Here is an 8482-nt window from a genome sequence, read left to right as displayed (position 1 = left end):
TATCCAATTATCTATTACAGAACTCTGTTATCTAATCGTGAAGGGGAGGAGAGGTTAGTGTTATTGCTTAGCAATGTGCTTTTAAAATGCACATATATTCATAGTATAATTAATTAATTATAGGTCACATCATCTTGACACTCCCTCATGTGAAGGAGGAACATAGTCAGGGAAAGCTTCCAGCTCATCCAACAGAAAAAGTGATGTCACGTGAGCATGGGAAAAGGAATTAAACAAAAAGACCCTTAGCCTGTAGTGAAGCTCAGAGGAAGAACCTTTTCCTCTGCAGGGTTGGCCACAGATGATGCCCGTGGTATGTGGAGAGAGCCTCTACATCCTCCTGTGCTCAGCCATTGGCCTAAATCTTGTGGTAGATCAGAGGGTGTCTCTTGCTGTCAACTACCCTCACTTCTTGCTATAACTTCCCTTCTAAAGAGAAAGCTTTACCCTGTGTTGACCATAACAATTGTGATATAACAAATGTACTCATAGAGAATGGAGCCTTTGAAATGAGCGTAGCTATGCTATATGCATACTGGGTTCCTCAGCCATAAGGATAAATATGATCCTATCATTTTTAGCAAAGTGGATGGAACCAGAGAGCATCTATTAAGTGAAATAAGCCAGACACAGGAAGATAAACACAAAACTTCTCATATGTAAAAGGTAAATGGATCTGAGTGTAGCATATTGTACTAGAGCAGTGGTTCTCGACCTTCCTAGTGCTGAGCCCCTTTAATATAGCTCCTCATGTTGCAGTGACTCTCAACTATTCATTTTTTGTTACTGCTTCATAGCTGTAATTTTGCTACTGTCATGGATTATATTGTAAATGTTCGATGGTAACTCCCAAAGTGTTGCTGCCTGAAGCTTGGGAACTATTGTATGAGACGCTGGGAGGACTAGAGGGGGACTGAGCAAGGGAATAAGGGCAGTTAGATAATGAATACCAAAGTGACCATACAGAAGCAACAAGCTCTGGTGTTTTCATAGCAAATTCCCAATAATTTATTCTTAAGGAAGTTCTGCAAGAGAGGAGCTGAAATTGAACATAAAGGACAGAGAGAGGCAACTGCAAAATAGCTTGATATGACCAGTGCATCTGATTTATATGTGTAGTTACTATGGCAATAAAAAAATGAAGACGACAAATACTTTTCTTCAGTTCTTTTTTTTTTTTTTTTTTTTTGAGACAATATTTCTCTGTGTAGTCTTGCTGTCCTAGAACTTGCTCTGTAGATTAGGCTGGCCTTGAACTTAGAGATCCATCTGCTTCTGCCTCCCAAGTAGTGGGAATAAATTCTTCAGTATTTTTATTTTTATTGATGTTTCAGCTCTACTCCATTTACTGATGATCATATGTCTTGGTGAATTGAGGAAACTTCCTCTGTTCCTGGTATTATGACAAAGTATCACGGACTGTGTAATTTATAAAGAACAGAAATTTCTTTCACACAGTTCTGGCTCTGCTGGTTTTCAGTTGAGTCTACCCACAGATTTGGTGTCTTGTGTGCCATGGATGGTGTTTTCCTCATATGCCCAAAAGGATTGCAGCTTGGTGGGTAGCTCTCTGAGCCTCATTCAGTTGTAATTGTACAGCTCTCCTCATTTGAATTCTTCTCAATTAGCCCATTGCCCTGAGTCTAAGTTTTGACACTGATGTTGGAGGGACACACACATTCAAATCATAGCAGCATTGCTCAAAATCAGGAAACAAGCATGAGCTATAACTCTGCATATCCCCCAGTATTCCAAGTGCTATGAAGTTTGCTTGCAAACGCTGACTTTGAATGAGTTAATAACTTTTTTTCAGGTGGGTGGTATGACTGGGACCTCTGATTCAAGATAACACACTCTGTGATCCCAAAGCTATTAATAACAGCTCTTTTTGCTGTTGAGTACTGTGCAACCTCTGTTTACACTGGGCACAGAAGCGTCATCTAGCTCTCACCCTATAAAGCAGTGTGGTTCTCTAGATCTTCGCAGCCAATGAGCTAAAGCCTAGTAGGAGAAAAACTCATGTCAGGTCATACATGGAGCATGTTACAGGACTTAAAATGGCACCTAAGTCCTTGTATTCCATCCTGTGATTCCAACATTGGTGAGAGAAGACATAATATTTCCCACAGTACTGTGTGTGTGTGTGTGTGCCTGCGTGTTCACACATGTGTGTGCATACAGAAAGTGAATATACCTTAAGTTGTAGCACCTACATATATTTATATAGTATAAAGGCCTGAAATTGGGTGGTAGGGAGGTGGTGGTGAGTCTTGAAGAAGTTGGGTGGTAGGGGAATGGCTATGATTAAAATATATTGTATGGAATTCTTTAAGAATAAATACAGCATTTCTTTAAGGAAAATAAAGGAGAGGATGAGACAGCTAAGTTTTATTCGGACCTTTTCATCACCATATCATTTTAAGTATTCTAAAGTGGAAAGTGTCAGGGTTTTAAATTTGTAGCACACCTACCTAGAGGACATTAGCAAGCTTTTATTACATATCATGCCAATTAGATAATGAACATACAAAGAAAATGAGTGCATACTATAAAGTTTTACAAAAAGAATTAGCTTAGATATTTTTCCCCCTCCAGTGAATTTAACACTTTGGCTAGCTAGCTCTTCCTTTAGCACTTTCTGCCCACTAATACGTTATTAAATTAATATCCACAGAAGACTTTTCTAAGAATCTACAGTGTAAAGCGTTAAGCAGAAATTATATGTAAGAAAAATGAAAGCTGATATACAGAGTGTCTTAGCTGGAAGTTGTTACACTTCTGTATGCATGTTTGTGTGGCAGTGTTTATGTGTGTGTACCTGTGGCATCCAGTGGTCCCCCTTGGATGTTGTTCACAGGGCACTATCTAGCTTGTTTGTTGAGACAGAATCTCTCACCTGGCTCAGGACTCAACACAACATCAATCTCTCTTTCTTCTCCTTGTCCCCAGTGCTGGGATTACAAGCATGTGTGAACACACTTGTATTCTTTTCCTTTAATGTGTGTTTTGGGGTTGATCTCAGGTCCTCAAGATTGCCTGGCAAACCCTTGATGGATTGGCCTGTCTCCCACGCCCCACTTCTCAGTTTAAGGGTGTTTCCAAGCAGTGGTAGTTTGTATCAGACAGTTACTTCTGGGATGACACAGTTTAAGTTACATTGTAGTCGTACTAGATTCTCAATGATTTTCATTTGTAAGAACTTAAGCCATAGCCTGCTGGTACATGGAACAGTAGATGGAACTTCTAGTACCTTCCATGATGCTTTTCCAATTTTGTACTTTGCTCTTCTATTGATAACTTCATCCTGTGAAGAGAATTTTGCTTCTCCACATACAGAGGCAGAGATCCATGTAGCCACAAGTCCATGTTCCCTGATCTTGTTCCAGCTTGCCTTCGATACCAGCTCCTTCTCCACTTCTAAGCCCGCACACTGCATGGTGTCTCACTTCCTCATCAGCTCCTGACTTTGCTTGTTCCTCTCTTTTGTGTCCTGCGTGGGTTCACACAACTAAGCATTAAGGTGATTGGTATGGATGCTCTTTCCATGTAAACAATAGCTTTGTCTGCAGATGTTCACAGAGTAAGATTCAAACGTGATAGATGGACAAACATGCCTCCTGAAAGAGCTGATTTCTCAGCCTGTGGCCTTGGAGAGCAGACCCCACACTGGATTTCAGAGACACCGTTGCTGAGGTTTTGTTTTGAGTCATTGTCACATGTCCGTTTTAAGGATGTTTCCTTAGTAAACGAGTCATGGTGGTGGGAACTTTACAGCTTGTTGAAGGTGTGGTGGGTGTCAATATTCTCTGCACTGTCTGTGCTACACAGTACAGATGTTACAGCCCATACTTTTGTGAGACTATAGCCTTTGCTATACTGATGGAGTGGCTTTGGGGAATCACAGAGGTCAGTTTCTCTGCTGTGGAAGCCGGCAGAGTTGCTTGATTTCTCAGAAGGGCTCTTTTCACTGCTCGACACTCCCCGAAAGCCAGTTGTCTGAAGTTCAAACAAGCCTCACATTCATCCAGGGAATTTGCTGGATAATAAATTAACCTAGATTACAGGGTTTACCCCTGCAGACCAGGAACCATGGGTTTAGGGAGGGTTTGAGAATGTGCCTTTCAAACTTGGTGCTACAGATGCCTCTCGTTCAAGAGACTATACTTTGACCACCACTGCTCCAAACCAGCTGGCAGCTTCTCAGGCCTAAAACTTAGCTGTACAGCACTCACTGCTGTCATCAACGCTAGCTATTGTCCTGTTTCCTGGCCTCCGTTCTGTCCACATTCACCTATTAAAGATCTATGTTCTCTCCTTTGCATAGTTTAGGTCAGATCTCCCTCATCCACAAAGTTCCCCAAATAGCTTCTAATCACCTAGCCTGCATCCTTCCCTCAGCACCCATTACCTCTCTGACAACAAAGGATGGAATCTTAATCTTTTCTCTTTAATCTTTGTTTTAAATTGGTTGGCAAGGAGCTTATAGTAGATTTCGTCCGTGGGATTCAAGTGCAGACTCACATTCATGCTCCTGCCTGTCTTTCATCTCCCTCATTTCTATAAATCTAATACCAACGCTGCTGGAACCATGTGTGTACATTTCCCAGGCTTTCTGGACGGTCACCCCGGCTCAAAGCGTGTCTATGGGAGCAAGAAGGTTCTGCTTATTCACTGGCTTGTTTTGCCAGGCTCTCTTCTTTAGCATTGTGTTTTATTAATCTTTCATAAGGCAATTTGTGACAGGAAAGGGGATCAGTTTTAAATAATCCAAATTTAATTAAGGACTGTGTATTAAATTTCTTTCTTTCTTTCTTTCCTTCTTTCCTTCTTTCTTTCTTTCTTTCTTTCTTTCTTTCTTTCTTTCTTTCTTTCTTTCTTTCTTTCTTTCTTTCTTTCTTTCCTGACAGTAGCCCCATCCCATTTCTTCTGCATAGTTTTGCCCTCTTCTCACCCCAGGCCCCCTTTTGGCTATTTTTCTCTGTCGACTATTAAATCCAAGGGCTGAGTTCCCAGAGACTTCATTGCTCATGGTAGCATGTGGCTCTGGGCAGTTAGACAGACATCCAATTATCAAAGCAGCCTAATGAGCTAATGACTGCCCAGGGCATTCTCTTGGGAGGGGCCCAGGGACTCCTCTGGAAGTAGTTTCTGTCTGTCACCTGCTCAGACATGGGATGCGCCTTGCAATCACACATTCTCTCAAGAAGGGTAAACAGAGAGGGGTTTCCTAGGCAATGCTGTTCCCAGCAGTTGAACACTTGCCTCTCCCACCCTTGTTCAGGGTGGCCAGTTGCCAGGATGGTGTGCCCAGGGTTAGCTTCTTGATTATCTGGTAAGAAAAAAAAATGTGCCTAGCCTGTTATGGTGGGAAATATCAGAAACAATAGTTTTCAAACTGCTTAAAATTCCGTCATCTATAGTTTTGTTCACTTCTTTGTGGCTAGTGAAGTGGCATGCTATTTGAGAGGTGTCATACTTAATGCTTTTATAATTTCTTTGTAGAAAATTAAGAATCTTTATCTCTTTATTTTTTTGGCTAATTCTTCCTTCCACAGTCACAGAAACCAATAAAGCACTCCAATCAACAGTTCCCCCCCTTTAATATATATAAGCACGAATTGTTCACTGCATATAAAGCCTTTGAACGAGGGCAGTGACTTTATTAAACTTTACTGGAGTGTGTAAGTCCAGTTTTGGAGACTTGGATGCCACGTCTATATGGTAATTTCTATCTATGTTTGAGCTCAATAGCTTTCAACCTCAGACTCAATAGTTAGAAATTGCATTCAAAAATAGAATCACATTCTAAAACGATTTAAAGTGTTGCTCCATGTTATTATATTACTTGTTTACACAGGCATAATGAAAAATACCTACACATGAAAGAAACAAGGAGTGACTTAGATGGAAGAAAGGGGTCTCAGTGTACAGAGCTTCACAGAAAGGATATATCACAGACCTTCACAGACAGGATAGCCATCTGTCTGATTTCTCAGGTACATAATTCCAAGGTGGTGCTTCCAAGGTGGTGCTTAGAAGATGTAAAGCACAATTGGTCTGGAAGACTCAGGATAGAGGCTAATGGACAATTTGAATAAAACCCATATACTTCCCCAACCATCCGTGAATTAGAGGTAATTTTATCCAATAGAAGAAAAGGTCATCATTTAGTTGTGGAGGTCCATGCCTAGATTCTTAGTCACATAGACCATGTGATATGGCTGGTGGGTAGGCTATGGGAGATGGTGGGGGCTGTGGAGACATATGGAAGGTGATTTAATCTCTAAATGGGATATTTAGTGTGTGTGTGTATCAATGTGTATGCATGTATGTATGTATGTATGTATGTACGTATGTATCTCTCCTAGAACAGTCTTCCCCTCCTTCCCTCTCTCCCTTTCTTCCTTCTTTTCTGTTTCAAGCTGGTGCACACCAACACTCTGTTTAACTAGATGGCTGTGACTCTCCAGGGAGGCTGTCTGACCAAAGCAAGCTGCTGAGGTCTTTTGGATTCCTTCCCTTGATGAGGTCACTCCAAGGTTCTATCAGCTGTTTACTCATCGGCTTGTAATAAAAACTGGATCTCCCAGAGGCTATGTAAACAGAAATTAAGTGGGAGACATTCCACATCCTAGAGAGCAGATTAACCATTAGCTGTTGCTGCCGCTGTACAAATTAAAGGCACAGGGACAGTTCAGCTGCAAATAGTTTGACTGAGATAGATATAATTTCCTCAGTTTTGCAGTGTTCTCTGTTTTTTTTTTTTTTTTTTATTTGTCCTTTACATCCACTAAAGGCATAAGAATACATTCTCACATAAGGTCCCCTTAACTCCCGTTCTGTAAACTTTTTAGTAGATGTCTGTCATTAAACTTTAGATAATCTGGGATGAAGTTTTGTTACCAGAGGAAGTATGGATATGACTCAAGATTTGTTTGTTTGTTTTGTAGTGCTATAGGTAAAATCTAAGCTCTGGTGCAACAATGAGAGTTTTAGTTTCTTTAAAAACCCAGCTTTGTTATATGAATATGTTTTTGTTTGAATCCCTGGTGTGGAGTGAGAGGCTGCTTCACAGCAGGGGATTATGATTTTCGTCTTGGACTAGCAGGGGCTTGATCTTTGCAAGCTGCAGAGAGTGTAATTCTTGAAGACTCTGGAGAAAATATCAATGCCATAGCTCTGAGAGGGGTGGAAGGAGTTCAGAAGAAGGAGAAAGGAGGAGAAGAAAGAGGAAGAGGAGGAAGAGGAAGAGGCAGAGGAAACACCCCTGCAGCAAGGTATAAGAAGCCCTGCTCCAAGACCTCCTCCTTTCCCAGGTGGAGGGGCAGGTTCTAGTATTGGATGACCACTGTAGACAAGCAGGTACCGCTGGGCTGGAAGGTGGTGGTTGTATGCTGTGAGGGCATCAACATTTCTGGAAATTTCTACAGAAACAAGTTAAAGTATCTGGCCTTTCTCTGAAAGCAGATGAATTCCAATCCCTTCCCAGGCTCCTATCACTTCCCCCAGCCTCATTTTTGGCGCTCTGTGCTTTGCATGCCGCCCCCCACAAGAGCAAGAGAGGCCAGGCTGCCCTGGAACTCCTCAAGGAATTCCTCCACCCTATGACAAGAAAAAGCAGATGGTGGTCCCTGCTGCCCTCAAGGTTGTGCAGCTGAAGTCTACCAGAAAGTTAACTTACCTGGGGCATCTGGCTCATGAGGTTGGGTGGAAGTACCAGGCAGTGACTACTGCTCTGGAGGGGAAACCAAAGGAAAAGGCCACGATCCACGATTGGAAGAAGAAGCAGCTCTTGAGGCGTTAGAAACAGGCAGGGGCAGAAAAGAATGTGGAGAAGACAATCTTCAAGTTCACAGAGGTCCTTAAGACCAATGGATTCCAGGAGTGAATCCAAAAGACTGTGCCTCAGACCAGCCTGGCCTGCCTTTCCTCTGCCTCCAACCAGGGAAGTGGGGACCAAAGATTCCTTTAGGCACTGCTCCTGTGGGTAGAGGATACATTTAGGCAGATGAGAGAGCACCACCTGCTTGAGTTTTATTAAAGTGAAAACCATGGAATGATTTTAGCTTCAGTGTTGAAAATGAGTAGCAGGACTGTCCCATCCACCCGATTCAATACCATATTCTGCAGCTATGAAAATGAGGGCTACATACCTGGGCTGGGATTTAGAAGTACACACTGAAGATACTGACCAAGTACAAGCTCTATTTTTGCTCCTTCCCAACAGACCACAAAGCAATATTTTTCTGGATGGTTCTATGTGCTAATAAATTATTTGACTTAAAGAAAAAACAAAGAGGAGGAGGAGGAGGAGGAGAAAGAGAAGGAGGAGGAAGAGGAGGAGGAGCCTGTTGAGGCTGATGTTACAGATTTTCAAGTGTTCCTGAGCAAAGAGAAATTGAAGATATCCTGACAACAAAAATTGAACTTGACCTGACACCCATAATCAGCAGGAAGTAGCCTAAAGATGTCTATCTATGTC

General features: G+C 42.0%; 1 pseudogene; it reads left to right on the top strand.

The window, feature by feature from the left end:
* Positions 1-7467: 7467 nt before the first annotated feature.
* On the top strand, positions 7468-7888 carry LOC147002118 (large ribosomal subunit protein uL13 pseudogene; annotated as a pseudogene).
* The last annotated feature ends 594 nt before the right edge of the window (positions 7889-8482 follow it).

The sequence above is a fragment of the Mus caroli genome, unplaced genomic scaffold, assembly GCF_978045245.1.
Source record: "Mus caroli unplaced genomic scaffold, Mus_caroli_1 scaffold_11, whole genome shotgun sequence".
NCBI classification, from domain to species: Eukaryota; Metazoa; Chordata; class Mammalia; order Rodentia; family Muridae; genus Mus; species Mus caroli.
This window is presented reverse-complemented; position numbering and strand designations above follow the sequence as displayed.